General features: G+C 48.7%; 1 protein-coding gene across 2 annotated transcripts in view; it reads left to right on the plus strand.

Moving 5' to 3' along the window:
• Positions 1 to 16,821, plus strand: part of GRB7 (growth factor receptor bound protein 7) — a 715,403-nt gene that overhangs the window by 414,768 nt on the left and 283,814 nt on the right. The window contains exon 1 of one of the 2 annotated variants that reach the window (XM_069634745.1): positions 10,028 to 10,147. The exons of the other annotated variant lie outside the window; for it this stretch is intronic. The gene's annotated coding sequence lies outside the window, so the exon portion shown is untranslated. Of the gene's footprint in view, positions 1 to 10,027; positions 10,148 to 16,821 lie in introns of those variants that run through there. 2 annotated transcript variants of the gene reach the window in all.

Raw genomic sequence — 16,821 nt, forward strand, 5'->3', positions numbered from 1 at the left:
AGACCAACTGTGGCTAGTGCACGTAGCCTTGTGCAGTGTTCGAGGGGATGTTCAATAGGCAATCAGTCACAGTAGCCATTCTACCTGTTGATGAAGAATGTTCGGCTACAGATCGTAAAGAGCAGAAGAATGTTCAGTGTACACAAAGAGTCCAACTGAGTTTAGAAAGGGCAATTTTTACCATGAACCAATTGGAGCAGGAGGTGAAGAGTTGCAGAGCTGGAGGAATGAGGGATTCTCAGAGCAAGGGGTAGCATGGGTGAATCAAGAATGTGTAAATGTGTAGCAAAACTATCTGCAGTATCTGACATGGCTTAAGTAGGCCGAAAAACCTGATAAGTTACAGACACCCAGTTTTTTCTTTGTGTTTTAAGGGTGATGGCACGGTGCCCGTTGGCACTAATGGAAACTGCAGCCGCACACTTCACATCGGCGATCTGGCTGGAGGTACCACTGCTATTTTGGACACTTTTTGGACATGTGGATGGTATGCCGATAGGCTGTTGCCTCCAGCCTTGTGAGGTGTGTGCATTTTCACCACATTGCACATGCCGGTCCCCGTTATTCCAGAGGAACACTAGGTCCTGGACCGCCCAATGCCCAAAGCCCCATCTGTGCCCTTTTTGTCCCCTCTGCTACTTGCATCCCCTGAATCACCACACATGGCCAGATCAATGACATGGTTGGCCACGGAAAGTAGAGAATATTGTGGCGGACCAAGTGGTCCAATTACATCTCAGCAGCCACATCCAAAGCTTTAATGGACATTCCTGAACAGTACCGGCTATTTAGTCATTCAGAGACTTTCTTCGTGTCCCTCCTGGCGCCTGGAGTCCAAACCACAGCAAATACCAAGTGGCTACAGGTGGCCTGGTATGAACTCTTACATTTTGTTAGTTCATCTCAGTCAACGTTCAGTGCCATCAAAGAAGAACTTTGGGCCCTGAGGCTTATAGACTTTACATAATAGGTACATATTCAACCTCCTAACAGCTATGGAAGGAGGGGCTTGTCAGAAAATAAGAAGCATGTTTTTGTATGCCAAAGGAATTGGGGATTCGCAATAACAATGTCCACACATTAGCAGAGATTCTCAGGCCCATCAAAGACTCCCCAATGCAAAAACAGAACACTCAGTCATGGGGCAAAGTATACTGTCTTTATTATCCATCACAGACAGGGATCATACAAGAAAACAATTCTCCAGCATCTCTCAGCTTCTGAGCCAGTGTCACACGTTTTTCTTCACGAGTGATGTCACAAAAATCTGGTCCACCCCAAAAACCTATGGGGCGTCCTTGTTGGTCAGCTTAGACTAGCTACATATAGAAATGATATAGGTTAGTTATTCTACTGGCCTTTCATAGCAGGTGGCTCCACATGAGTCTTCCCCCAAATTGTTGCAAACTACACTGATGCATGGTCACAGGAAGAGCAATGACTCATGCAACACTTTACACCACCTGACCAATCAAGCTTTTGGATTGGCTAGGGTGGGTCCTCCCAGACCGAGGATCCTTTCAGGTCACAGAGCTCTGTGTACCTTTTCAAGGTGATGGGAAGGGACATGGAGGTCTGTGTGTTCCTATTGTTGCTTCTGCTCTGATCATCTAGTCTGGGAGAGTGCCTGCAGGCTGCAGGTTTTGGTGGGCAACACTTGTATCATTCCACTCGGACTCACTGGGAACGGCTTCTTTTCACGAGCAAATGGGCATTGTCCAGTCCTGCTGGGTTACGTGTGAGAGGACCGCAATGTGAAGCCCTTCTGTCTGTCATTATGAGGGTTTTATTCTGCATTTCTGCGGGAGGATTGCTGCCTCGGGAACCAGGAATTTTTCACCTGCACTTGTCGTTGGCTTTGAACACCAGCTCTGCACCTTGTGTTGCGTGGGATCATCTCTCCCCTTCCTTGTATTTGAGGCCTGGCTTTTCATACCTGATTCACTTCAGTCACCCTATAGGGTCCCTATTTGTTTTCATAGCTTCTTGTAGTTACTTTTAATAAAGTATAAGCAAGCTTGGTCCTTGTATATTCTGCTTCTTGAGGTTTCGCTTTGGCGAAAGAAAGGAAAGGTTCTTAGCATTATGTAAATGTACCCATCCTCTATCTACAGGAGTTATGAGCATTTTTTTCATGTCTACAAGTAATAAATCTAGTGTATGTCTTTGTGGCTTCATGCACAGATGCATATTTGCTTCTTGTCTAACGCAGCTATATCCTGGTGTCACTATTGACGTCACCAATATCTGGCTTTATTGTCGGTCGATCTGATCCATTGATGCGAATTCTGTCTCCTTGAAACCATCAACAGGATACAGTTTGAATTTCTGTCTGAGAGAATATCTTTTGTCATATCTCTGATACAATGGTACAGTCTGTGACTGGCCAAACAGCGAGTTACACCTTTCATACTTGATCCTGAGAGTGGACGGTTGCATAGAGGTCATAAGGGCCATTCCAGAGACCCTCTCTTCAACGTGTTTCAGGTTTGTGCCTCCCAATGATTCAGAGAATGGGTCCCTTACTCAGGCTGTTGCCACCTTGCATAAGCTCAGAGTAGTTATGGAGAATGAGGCAGGGATCACAAATGAGCCGTCTTTGGACTGCCTATTTTGGTATTTTTTCTTATTATTTTCTGCTCTTGTCAAATGCTCCTACGATGTTGTTCTTTCTGTCCAGGTACCAAAAGCAGATGCCATGGGGATTGTGACTCTGTCCAAGGCTAGAATCACTGCCATTTCATCTCACATGGGTACTCAGTCTGAAACTGGCTTGTGTCCTCCACCAAGGTGGGATGATTGTGTGGAGCAGTGGGTAGATTGCGGAACTGGTGGGGTTTGAGTTGGGGTCTTTCAGCAGAGGAATATGTCCATCTTGGGATCAGTATGAGAGATGTTTTTAGGGTTGTACCCCGAGAAGATGATTATAAAGAACAGGAAAATTATTTGTTAGTTAAAGTATTAACTAAAGGGGTAATGTTAGGGTGGACAGGAAAGATCCCACTGATAAAGAGGGGTTCATGTTGTGTGTGCCATATTGATAACTGGGGATGCAGCTATGTTAACGCAAGGTTACAATTTTGTAAATGAATCCAGTGTAGTTAAATGTGAATGGAATATGATACTTAAGTGTTCTTTTTTTGTTTAAAGTAAAAAATATTAGATGTGCACATGCGTAGAAAGACAAATGCCAAAACCACCAAATGAAATACAAAACATGATCCAGACATGGTGTCCTATGAAGTGCCTAGTGGGCAACAGGTAGTTTTTATAATGCGCATGCAAGGAAGGCGACTGTTCATAGAGAACCCACTGTGAAGACAATATCACAGTTATTAAACATGCATGCACACTGATATACATACACAGGGGATTTATAAATCTACATGTAGTGGGCTTATTTATAAATGGATTAAAACACAGCAGTCAGGGTGTTTCACTAAGGTGAATTTTAAATGAATTTGAGAAACTGGTTTTGCAGACTTTCAGAGGCCAGAAGAAGGGTAAATTATTAACTATGACCTTTGCAGATGTTCAGCTTAGCTAACAAACTAGCCATGGTCTTTATGGCCTGCCAATATCATGAAAGCAGATGTAATCTCTTTTAAGTGCATGGGAGCTTGCATAAGGGTTTCAGCCATCTGTTTTGAGCAGCATAAACATGGGGTGAAGTAGCACTCAAGGCCAGAGTGATCGATACCCAGGGGTTTCGATTGTATTTTCAGGATGTGTCGCGTGTGCTGAAATTGTAGTCATTTAGAGTAGAGGGCAGTAAAAGTTGGGGTGGATGATATAGTCATCACCAGTTCAAAGGGAACCTGTTTATTCTGCTTTTTTGAAGTATCCATGCAAACCATGTGCAATTATATTTAAGGTAAAGAGGTTTCAGGCCAGTTGTGACTCACAATGAATTATGTTTGTATATGAATGTGTAACCATGTGCTGATGTCATGACCTACCACGGACGAACTTGTAAGAGGGGTATTCTATGAATACGATCTAAAGATGGTAGTTAATATAACAACGGCCAATAGGAATGGAAGAACTGGAGAAAGATGGGATTTCTTTGTACAGGTTTTGTCCAATCGCATTTAGGGGTGGATAGTCATAAAACATATGTGAGTGTTTTACCTGTTGCAAAAATGTATATAATGTGTCACCTTATGTGGTCCAGTGAGACTTGGGTTAGTTTGACTCGACAGGGTCATCCAGCTCCTCCCTGGACAATTGTACAATACACTTGCTTTACGTGCAAACGTGCACTCGTTACTTAAGTGGTGGGCCTGTTGGGTAAGGTGATTAGGGACCCATCCATACAGATCTGCACCACCTGATCACTGGCACCGTTCTGCTTTTTGATGCTCCTGAAGCCTGGTTTCCTGCCCACCTTGCTGCCGCCTTTCCTGCAGCCTGCAGTTCGACGGAGAGCGAGAGGACATTTTTTCGGGTGGCAGCTTCTGTGGAGGGGTGGTGCAGGGGGTGCAAAGGAGTGATGGGTGGCATGTGGATCGGGCAGGAAGGATCGCTCAGGGGGTTAAGGGCAGAGAGGGAAGGAGGCGGTAGCTTGGTGGGAAGTGCAGGGACCTTACATTATGTTCGGATGGCGGAATGGGGGGGGAGATTGCAGTAATTTACTGTGTGTTTTCAAAAGTGTTTTCAGCAGGGCAAACGGAGCAAAAGGAATTAAACAATTGTGATCGTGGGACCTTTTGCTGGATATTAGCTAACAGGGAGCAGGCGAATGACCACAGAGATACGTTTATAAAAAAAAGTGGTTTCGCCTTGCCCCTCAGGCATGATTTGAAATAAAAGCGTTTCTCAGGAAGCGCAGGGTGCCCAAACAGATCAAGGCATTTGTCAGCATTACAAGTGAAACATTAGAACTGTAAAATAAAACAGGCTAAGGGTAATTTAACAGAGCGTGTCCAGGTACCGCGGCACAGGTAAGCAGTGCAAACAAAGGGAATGGAACTAGTTTAACATTCTTATTTGCACGAAAAGGATACCATTTTGTACAAATAGGATTTAATAAAAACGAAGTGTGCCAATGATCAATGGCACTTGAAAATCAGGGCAAGCAGTTGGAATGCCGAAATGTAAAGGTTATTAAAAAATATATATATTAAAAAGTGGGGTCATTTATAAATTGTTGAAACAACATGGACCCAGGGAAGCTTGCAGCAATCATTGCCATGGTGCAGGGCAGGGACTTAGATGGGATACTTGCCTCCCTATCAGGAAATTCACTGGCAGGGGAGGTTACCAGGACTACTGAGAATGTGGAAGCTGGGCAAGAGGTCCCCCAGCCGGCACGGCCGAAGCGAGCAAATGTGGCTCCTTGGGCAGCATTCCCCCCAGCGGAGAAAGGGGGGGGCATCTCCTCCGCCGCCACCTGTGTTGGTGGTAGGGTGGATAACCCCCACACCATCAGAGACTGAGCGCTGGGCGGGAAAGCAGTTGCTGTCAACCTTGTCGCTCCTTGAAGCACTTGTGCATAGGCGCGTTATAAATGCCATATCATATCATTCATAACCACCTCATCTTAACCCCATTCGGTCAGGAAGAGAGCAGCCGGCTTGTGACCAGAAAGGATGAGGAATCCGCCGTTCACAGCAGGTGCTCCTGATGGCTCGTTTTGCGCCCTTTGTGTTTTGAGGGCACAAAAAGACAGGGCTGTATTTGCTAACAGCAAAGCATTTTCAAACAGGCGACCAATTATGGATGCCTGCAGACACAGCATTCAATGGTAGTGGGAGTGCTTTGGGATTTTAAAAGGAGAGGTACAGGCTGAGTGTTGTGTGAGCTAAGAAGCAGGTGGCCCGGTGCATTTTCTTTTGCTTAAGGTTCAAGTTTCCTAAAATGGGGGGAAACGGTTACAAATAATCATATTATATATATTGTCAGTTTGGTTTATGTGATGTGTACTTTGCCAAATATAAGTATTGTAGAATATTATTTTTGCCCTAGGAAGAACAACCTTAACATATAGCTGTGCCCGCAGCCCCGACAACTATTTTATTATTTGTTTGGTACAGGTGGCCCTTGTGAAAGCCGCCGGCTGAGCTTTTTAAGTCATGCCCCCTTTATGCCACACACCCCTGCTACACAGGCCACACCCACAATTGCTCAGCCCACTTAAAGCGTGTGAGCCAGCAGTGCAGCAGGTTAAGGCACCTGCTTCATCGATCTATGTGTAACCTGCAGAGAGCACATATAGTCGACTCACATCACCTCCAGAAGCTACCGAACTGATGAACACTGACCCCTAGACTTCACTTTTCTTTCTGATGTTTTCAGGGCAATTGGGAGTAGAGAGACCACTTATGTATGGTGGCTGCACAGTGCGAAGGCTGTGAGGAATTCAACCATCTGCACAGTGGGTGAGCGCGTCATTAGGGCTTTTTTTAAATAAAATTGAATGATTGTAGATCAACCTCAAGAAAATATGTTGGGCTAATCCGCACACATTTTCCTATGCTCCCTGCATGACATACGCATAGACCCGTGCACTCTGGAAGGACACAGCCTACAGGCTCACAAATCATAACATGTAGAGTGCCACAGGGGGCGTGTCTTTCCCCCTTGTTATTCAATATCTACATCCTCCCTCTATGTGGCGATCTAGGTCGAGATCAGATATTTTTTTGTAATTATACTGATGATTTCCAGCTGGGTTTAGATATTCCTGGTGATCATGAGAAGGATCAACAGACATTGAATGTGGTATACCATATGATAAAATGTTGGATGTCCACTAATTGGCTCTTTTTGAATGCGGCCAAGACCGAGCTTATGCTTTTTGGTCCCCGGCAGAAACAAACCAATTTAGACCAGAGATATGCCAACTTTACCATAGACGGCAGCCAAATCAAGGTAGTTCAGAAGGTGAAGACATTGGGCACATACATGGAAGTAAACTTAGATTGCGAAGACCACGTATCAGGTATTACAATCAGCACTAACTACCACCTTAAAGTACTTAGGCAGGTAGCACCACTGATTTCAATAGAAAATCGTACCAAACTTGTGAGAGCAGTGATCCTCCCACATGTTGACTATTCTAATGTACTCTTAGGAGGCGCAAGTAAGGCTGAAGTCCAACAGTTGCAAAAAATCCAAAATGCAGCCATACGTATTATCTTTCAGATGAAAAGATCAGAGCCAACGACCATAGCAAGGAAAAAGTTACATTGGCTCCCAGTGGCCACTAGAATCCAGTTTAAATTGTTAGCCACATGCCACAAGTGCATTTTTGGTAATGCTCCAGTTTACCTGAAGGATAAGGTTAATCTTCACCAGCCTAAGAAAAATCTACAATCAGCTGAGGGTTTCCTACTGGAACTACATCAGGTAAACAGAGCCCGAGGTTTTGGTCGGGCCTTCCATGTTCTAGGGGCCATGGCATGGAATGCCCTGCCCTTACAGTTATGTAAAATGGAGAATCATCTCACTTTTCGAAAGCAACTGAAAACGATTCTCTTTAATTAGCATAAATGTTCCTAATCTCTCCCTCTGCACAATCTATCTCTCGGCACCTGGATGCCCACAATCTTTGGCACGGTATAAGCTCAATAACAATAACAGGTGCAGTCCCCCTGTCATATTTAGTTCAGATATGACAGGAGAAGTACAGGATGCATATCCAGAAGGGGGAGGACCAAACCTTCCCCCTGCCATGGCCAGCTTCATTAACTAGCAAAGGCTCCATGGATATGGATCTGCCCTGTCCTTTTGTTGGGCCCTGCAGCTGGTGGCAGTGATTTGCATACCATTCATAGAATAATTCATGGGGCCTGGCTGCAGAGCCTAACAAAGAGGACAGGAAACCCCAACAACCTTTAATATGCAACGGTGTCATCCTGAAGCCAGCTCCCACCCTCAGTATCAATTGACAGTGAACTGCCATGTTTGGGACTGCATGTTTACAGTAATCTCCCTGCAGGAAGTCCCCATTGATAGGGTACAAGAATGTGGTTTCCTGGAGCCAGAGGGTCTGGTTTTGCCGCAGCTGCAATGGCGACCTGCCGCTTTAATCAGGATCCACAGAGAGCTCCATTAACCAGAGAGACCCTTTGATCTACAACAAACAGGAAGATGGGTGGGACTTAGTATTACATGTTTTCACCCCTTTACCTTTTCTGTTGCAAAGCACTCTGATTATGACCTCACGCATACAGGAGATTGATGGTCGGGCCCAGGATTGGTTCCTTAAGGTAGGCTTAGCCTATACCCATCACTGTGGTCCTTTTGGCTTTAAAAGAGGGCTGAGCCCCCCTTTTGGCAGATCATCGGAAGGCCTCGCCAGAAGCAGAAGGAAGAACCCATCATTGGACCCTGGCTGAAGGTACGGTCTGCCTGAGATATCTTCCGCCAGTGATGGAAGGCCAGGACCTGCAAGAGTGAAGCAAGATTCCTGCCCTAAACAACTCACAGGGAACAGGGGGAGATACCAAATAAAGAGGACCCTCCAGCCACTCCAGAACCGCTACCCAGCCAGCACCCAGCGTGCCTTGCTAGGCTCTGCAGCAAGCTTCCAAGGTGGGAAGTGCCAGAGAGTCTCTCAACTAAACCAAAGACAAGGCTGTTGCCTGCAACACTCTACTCAGCTTTGGGCCGTCCGCCTTAAAGGACGACATGAGCCCAGTGAAGAAGCTAGGAGGAGTGCATCGACGAGCATCTACCAACATCCGTCTTAAAAGACATTTTTGAGTCAGTCGAGTCCCTCCAGCTACAATCGACTGCAACACTGGCTATTATGCTGCAGTCGCCCAAAGTCCTCTGAGATGTTTCGACTAGTGCTTCAGACCCGCCGACCAGCACTGAGACAACAATTCCTGACCTGAGCTGCCATGTTGGCCAGCCTGCAGCCGTCTGTTCAGCTTCGCTCGCTGAACAGTTTTATCGCCAGATACCCGCAGCTGTCTCCCTTCTTGAACTCTGTCATAGAAGCTGCAAAGCTCCTTGAAGCCGACTCAACCCTGTCAAGCACCAAGAACACCTACAAGCACAAGGTACATTGTGGTTCTGGCCCCCTGGTGCTTCTCTGAAGGCCCCTAGAGAAATTTAAATTCATTGCTCCATTTGTGCCGAATCCAAGTATCCTTGAACTATTGTGATTAATTACTATACCGAATACCCTCCTGTCAGTATCCAGAGTACATCCCCTTTCTTCTTTGAAACTGTCTGTCCTCTGCATTCCTTTACAGGGTGGGTTGTATTTTGTAGTGTGCTAGAACTGTCTGTTGTGATAATAATAAAGTAGATCGTTTTATACAACTTGACTGGACAGTCCCTTTTATCATAGGTTAATAATTGTATTTTCGCAGTTTTGCAAATAACCAATGATCCATGACCTTTCGGAGATAAGCCTGCCGTTCTGTCCGCGTTACCAAAATTGGAAAAGGAGTTTTATAATTGGCTTGTTATTCCAATCTCTTCGGCTCCCTTCTGGTGTACTAGAGGTGTGGTGCTGATTGATGGTTTAGAAACCGATATTCACCCCTGGACCACTGGTGCCCCGGAAGTTGATTCGTCACAAAAGCACAACAGATAGTGGGCCTGCAGGTACATGGAGGGGCGTTGAGGGGATCGCTCATGGCCTCGCATGCAATCCCCCGACCCTTTTTAAAACTGTCCTCCAGCTCCTCAAAATGTTTAGGATGCCTGTTGCTCTACCAGGCTCCAAGTATCAGTACTCTGCTCACAACTGTGCAGTCTTCTGGTCACTGCACCACAGCCCAGTGAGCCCTCGGCCACGTCCTCATCATTTTAGGAGCGCTAGGCCAGTCACTATGCACTAAGTAGCTCCGAGGGGCAGGCTGCAGTCTTCTAAGCACTAATCCACAGCGCACTAGGCCTCAGCCCGCCTCCCGGCGGGTCACGGCAGGCACTGGGCCGCCGTCCAACAAGCCGTGGGAGGGAAGTCAGGAGCCGGTTTAGAAGTTAATAATACCCCGCTCCCTGGCCGCGCAGCTCGCTCGGCCCACACCTGCGCTGCTTCCTTGTTCGTTCCCTTGGGGAGGGATAAGAGCGTCCGGGGTGACGTCACCCGCCGGGCGGGGCTAAGCAGGTAGATAAAGTTTTGCACAAACAGGAATCGCCTGTTCTCGGAGCTCCGACTGTCCCCACCTGTCACCGCCGCGGCCAGGTAGGGGCTGACGTCTTTCTGTCTGTCTGTGCGTTTGAAGGGGTTTCCATAGCGCTCAAACCCGGGGCATCAGGGCGCTAGGAGAGAGAGATGGGGTGAGTGGGCATGGGAAGAGAATGGTGGGGGAAGAGTGATGGGGCCCGGGGGGATAGGGATGTCGGGGGGCACGTGCAGAAGAGGGCGATGGGTCCAGCGGTGATGCTACAGAGTGCAGACTGGAAGGTGGGGCGTAGGAGCAGGCAGAGGGGGGTGCTGTAGTGATGGGAAGTTAGCACGAGTGACAGGTGAGGGGGAGGAGGAGGAGATTGAGAGAGGACAGGTGGGAGATGGTAATGGAGGCACAAGGACGGAATCAAGGCTAGAGGGAGCGGTGCAGTGGAGAACGGAGCAGGGAAGCTGAAGAAAAGGAGGGGCGGGGAGGAGGGGCATCGGGCGAGAGCCGAGGTAGAGAGCTGTGGCGGGGCAAGAGGTGGGGAAGATAAGGGCAGGTGGAGCGGAGGGAGTGGGAGGGAGGCAGGCACGAGTGACCAGCCCGGCTCTGGGCGCACGCACGCCCACACTGCCAGGCGGGACGAGATGGCAGGGTGGGACTGGGGTCAAACTCAGGCCGGCAGTGGGCACGGTCGAGACTCGCTCTTCATTGCTGTTTGCTACTGACTGTTTGTGTAGTACCTGAGTGGGTATTTTGTGCAGAATGCATGGCGCACACATTGCATCATCTAGCGTGTTGGGTCAGTGGCATTGGTCAAAGCTACCAGTTGCGTTATTGAACTGTCATCAAACTGGCCCACGCTCGAGGTACCCCAGTGGCCAGGCCTCCGGGGTTTGCCCCATTCACGTGTCATGCACCGGAAAGGAGCTCAAGAGGTCCGGTGAGGTCTCTGCTGTTACTTTACCCTGGAGGCTTGTCATGCCTTCCTTTTCCAGCATTGCCTCCGCGAGGCCATGAACCGCTACCCATACCTGCACTACCTCGCAGCGGAGTGGCCCTGCACTACCTCGCAGCGGAGACACCTGCACCACTACCCATACCTGCACTACCTCGCAGCAGAGACGCTCTCCACCACTACCCATACCTGCACGACCTCGCATCGAAGAGGCCCTGCACTACCTCGCAGTGGAGACGCTCTCCATCACTACCCATACCTGCACTACCTCGCAGCGGAGAGGCCCTGCACTACCTCGCAGCGGAGATGCCATGCACCACTACCCATACCTGCACTACCTCCCATCGGAGAGGCCCTGCACTACCTAGCAGCGGAGATGCCCTGCACCACTACCCATACCTGCACTACCTCACAGCTGAGAGGCCCTGCACTACCTCGCAGCGGAGACACCCTGCACCACTACCCATACCTGCACAACCTCCCAGCAGAGAGGCCCTGCACTACCTCGCAGCGGAGACGCCCTGCACCACTATCCATACCTGCACTACCTCACAGCGGAGACACCCTGCACCACTACCCATCCTGCACTACCTAGCAGCGGAGAGGCCCTGCACTACCTTGCAGCGGAGCCACCCTGCACCACTACCCATACCTGCACTATCTCGCAGCGGAGACGCCCTGCACCACTACCCAAAGCTGCACTACCTCGCAGCAGAGACGGCCTGCACCACTACGCATACCTGCACTACTTTTCAGCGAAGAGGCCCTGCCTTGCTTCCCGCTCCTGCCTCAGCTTATCCTTTGCACCCAGCTTTGCAGTAAAGTCCGCTTCCCGTGGCTAGGAGGGCTGGTTTACACTTGGTGGGCGGGGGGCCTTGCATTCACCCATGCGTTATAGCCAGTCTCTAGTGGGCACGAGGGCTGCTGTAGGTTTACCCGACAGGTGGTCGGGCCTCCCACCGGACCTGGCAGGCGGGTCTTTCAGAAGGAGCACGACAATGGCGGAAACAAGACAATTGCTGTCCCTTTGGTAGCGCCTCTCGCAGAAGCGCGCGGGACGGTCGGATACAATATGTAAACCAGATCCAGACTACCATTTTAATTATTTACGCTTTCCTCACAGCCAATGTTGTGATATGGCACAGATGCGCACACAAATCATTAACAGCAATCTTAAGTCATTGTTCTTATGTCTGCCCCAAGAGCATTCAATGAAATGCCCTTTTAGGGGTTCCATTGGGCAACGTTACTATTCAACATCCCATCCTGTATCAGACCCCATGTCTGCATTAGCAGGAAGTTCAGATACTTGCGCTTCAGATATTTCAGGTATCCCAGTAGCAGCACGCATATAATCCTTATTTTTGGTGTTTTATATAGTGCCTCATACAGGAAATTCTAGCTTCAAAGCGCTTGGTAACTGGTGTTACTATTTGCCATCATTGTCCGCGTTTGTGGGACTCTATTTCAACTTGGGAAGGATAAAGGCGTGAGTTGGCCTGGAGGAGTAGTGCGCGCTTGGCCATTGGGCTGCTCCTCCTCATTGGGGACACGCGCAGTGTGTGCGCGTGCAAAGTGGGCCATTCAGAACGTCGGGGGCCTCGCCTCTCCCTCAAAAGTTTGCCCAAAACAGAATTTCATGGAACTCAATATATTCTGATTGCCCGGCACCCTAAGCAGGAACCTGTAGACCCGGGACAGGACTGCACCCACATCTCCAACATAAAATAAAACCATTTCCCAATTAAAAGCCTTTTTTGCACCAAGGACATGACCCGTCAGATACTTCTACAGATGGCACCTCTCGCACAGTATGTACCAGGGTTGTCCAACTCCAGGCCTCGAGGGCCGGATCCATGTCGGATTTTCAGGATGCCCCTAATAAATATTCATGAGACATATTTGCATGCAATGATTCTAAATGTATGCCAGAGGCTGCAAAAAAAAAGTTGTGGAAACTGGACTGGATCCTAACCTGTGATCAAAGAGCGCATGCGTCTTCAATGGTTGATGTACCTGGTGAGGCAAAAGCATATGACCATCGCGCAAACTATTTAATGCGCCTCCCGAATCAGCACGCAAGAACGCTGTATATGCGCTTCAGACTAAATGTCTTCCCGACGAGAGATCGGATCGGACTAAGGTCAAAACAAGCTACCTTTAACTTTAACTGTCGATTCTGCAATAAAGCCAAGGAAACCCTGAAACATTTGATCATGTCTTGCCAGTCTCTGGAGCAGCAAAGGGGCCGTTGCTTTGCCCCTGTGATTAACCTCCATCGTTTAATAAAGAGCGCTGATGAGTGGTGGCAAGTTCTCTGCAAAGGATCTAACAGAGCAGCTCTATTTGCCCTAGTTAACTTTCTACAAATTCTAAAAACCTGGCTAGAAGTAGAGTCATAACAGGTATGGCATGAAATGTAAGGAAGTCTAGTTGACATGTCTCGACAGCGTTGATTGTCGACGAGGACGGACTAGAGAAGAAGAGACCTTTTATGAGATGGAGTAACATGAGAGAGACATATGTGTTGGTTGTATATGTATTGTGTTGCGTTTTTGTTTCTTTTTTAAAGGTTGAACAAACCAATAAAAATATATAAAAAAATGTATGCACATTTTTCCTCATGAATATTAATGAGTGATATCCTGAAAACCAATCAGCATCCCGGCCTTCGAGTTTGTTTAATATTCAACATTATTTTCGTTAACAACAGCTTCACCAACTTGAGGCCTTTGGGATCCGACGCTTTGGGTAGAACAAGTTCTCTGCGTCCATCTAAATATTTCCTGAATGAAGATTTTTCTGCTTGATGCAACCCGCGTCTTACATAGGCAAGCTCGGCATATGCCGTCGCTGGTTCTCCATTGTTGCAGTCTTACTTGGATGCCCAGGAACACTTCCGCAGGTTAATGATCCTGGTTATCCTTGAAGCCTTTCGAGTGCCAGTACCATCGGAACTATGTTTTTAAAGATCCAAGGAGCTTTCTCCAAAACCTTTGTGGATTCTAATAGTACAGTATGTTGCACCCGTGGGCCCCTGCCCTTCAAAAGAACATGCCAGTGCTCCACCCAGGATTTTAAGTTTCCCACTCTTGGGTGGTTTGGCTCAAAAGAAGAAGGGTGCTGTATCCTGCCTGCTCCCTAGGGGTTCTACGCAGGACCAGGCAGGTACCCTGGGACCACAAGGTCCTGATGAGCTATGCTTGCAGGACCTGGCAGGTACCCTGGGACCACAAGGCCCTGATGAGCTATGCTTGCAGTAGTATGCAAAGCCTGGCTTTGTGGCACCTTTTTCAAGCATTGCTTCAAAGGGCAAGCCGAGCTGCATGTGAGCTCTAAGGACTCCCTCTCTGCACCCGTGGGCCAGGCACACCCCTAGAAGGATGAAGACTCTGAGTGGAACCAGAGACTGGTTCAAGTGCAGCTCCACTCAGCCACATCCTCACTTAAAACCATGGCCTGTGGTTTTAGTTTCCAGGGATAGCCATCTGAAGATAAGCCGGGATCTGGTTATAGCTGAAGTAAAAAGGGGTTTAGGTGGGTTTACCATGAAATGACCGAGAAAAAAAATACCTACCGAGAAATGACCGAATTTGTTTTGGTCGATTTTTTTTTTAAAAAATCATGCGGGGGGAGTAGGGATCCCCCGCATCCTCACACACTTCCACCTACCTTCACCTATACCCTTACTCCACCCCACAGCTATATATTAAGGATGTACACAATACCTAACAAATTCGACCAAATAAATTTGGTCATTTCTCATTTTTGGATTCGGTTATTTCTGTGGATACCGCTCAGCTAGTCATCGGTTATTTCTGCGGATACCACTCAGCCGGTCACCGGTTATTTCTGTGGATACCGCTCCGGTAGTCATCGGTTATTTCTGTGGATACCGCTCGGGTGGTCATCGGTTATTTCTGCGGATACCGCTCGGGTAGTCATCGGTTATTTCTGTGGATACCGCTCAGGTGGTCATCGGTTATTTCTGCGGATACCGCTCAGCCGGTCATCAGTTATTTCTGCGGGTACCGTGCGGATACCGTTCGGGTAGTCATCGGTTATTTCTGCGGATACCGTTCGGGTAGTCATCGACCAGCGGTATCTCTGTGACATCCACACACCGATTCTTACGCTGGCATATATCCCCTCCTCCGTCCTGCTGTGTCCGCGTCATGTTCAATGTTCAGACACCGAGAGTCCTTTGCGCCAATGATAATTGGGCAAATGACCGGGTAGGGTGGGCATCCCCAACACTTGCTAATGGCTCTTGAGCCTGTTCTTACTGAGCCGGGTACATCACCACCCTGAGTGTCACAAGAGGGTGAAAGGAGTCGATGAGACCCTGCCCTCTAACTCCCCCGGAAGTTAATCACCAGGCCGACCCCAGAGAGTCTATTGCATTGTGCTGCGCCGATACCTCTTGCTAACAACACAAAGTGATGCAAGGTGCCTGCTTCAACTCTCGGCGCACAAAGTGTGCCCGCCTTTTTCCCCTGACTGTTTGTTTGTCGGCTATTGGACGACTGCCAGCCACGGTTGAAAGACGCGGTCCGGCCCTCTTGCAGCAAACTCCTTGACTAGGGCTATTAAGCAGTCTCTTGTGTTTTTCTGTAATGATGTTGACTTAGACTTTGGACCGCCCTTGGTTTTCTGCTTATAATCCTTGCGAGTGTGGTAAGGACGGTGCGCGTGTAAGCAACCCTTCCCAATGGGGGTCTCTGCTTTGTCGCAGCCCACTCCAGGCCCCGAGTTGGTGGTCCGTGAGCAGGTTGCTCGTTGCGTGGAGATGTTGAGGGACATTGTCATTGACCCTAGAGGCAGCATGCGATTTTACTAAGGGTCTGCCTGCAACCCTACCCCTCAGTGCTGTTGTAGCCTTGCTCCAGGCTGCTAAGTGGGACTGTACTGTGCTGGCTGCATACTGTTGTCTGTAGCGGCACAGTTTGGAGTGCTCTCCATTCGTAGCCAGAGTTGTCAATAACTCCTCAATTGGCAGTAGCCTCGAAAACTATCTGACCTTCTCAGCACGCTGCCTGGTGCTCTACTGCTGGATGGTGGCTGGCAACTGATCCAGGATGCCTCTGGTAGCCAGACCTCTACTGCCTTTAGCCGTTTATTGGAATTCCCTCACCAGCTGTCTCTACTGCCTGGAATTTGCCTGTAGAAATGCTCTTGGAATCTAATCCTGGCAGTGCCTCTGGAGTCCTGCAACTGCCCCAGGATAATGTTGGTAGCCATGCTCGTGCTGTTGGTAGCCATCTATTGGAAGTCTCTCGCCAACGGTCTATACCAACAGGAATTTGCCTTTAGCCCTACTCTTGGAATCTAATCCTGGCAGTGCCTTCGAAGGCCTGCAACTGCCCAAGGATAATGTTGGTAGCCATGCTCGTGCTGTTGGTAGCCATCTGTTGGATGTCTCTCGCCAGCGGTCTATACCACCACGAATTTGCTTGTAGCCCTACTCCTGGAATATAATCCTGGCAGTGCCTCTGGAGGGCTGTAACAGTCCCAGGATAATGTTGGTAGCCATCTATTGGAAGTCCCTCGCCAGCCCTCTATACCGCCGGGAATTTGCCTGTAGCCCTGCTTCTGCAAACTAATCGTGGTGGCGCCGCTGGAAGTCTGCCACTGCTCCAGGAAGGTGGCTGTAGCCAACCTTCTGGTGCCCGTGCCTGTCCTGTAGAAGGGTCCTCTCGCCTCACCGCGAGGGTGGTCCATACCACCGGGAACGTCTTGGAACCATCTGTGACTGTAAACTTTGCTGCCGCCTATGACTACACCGAT

This window comes from Ambystoma mexicanum, chromosome 13, assembly GCF_040938575.1.
Source record: "Ambystoma mexicanum isolate Mex_15411 chromosome 13, UKY_AmexF1_1, whole genome shotgun sequence".
Lineage (NCBI taxonomy): Eukaryota > Metazoa > Chordata > Amphibia > Caudata > Ambystomatidae > Ambystoma > Ambystoma mexicanum.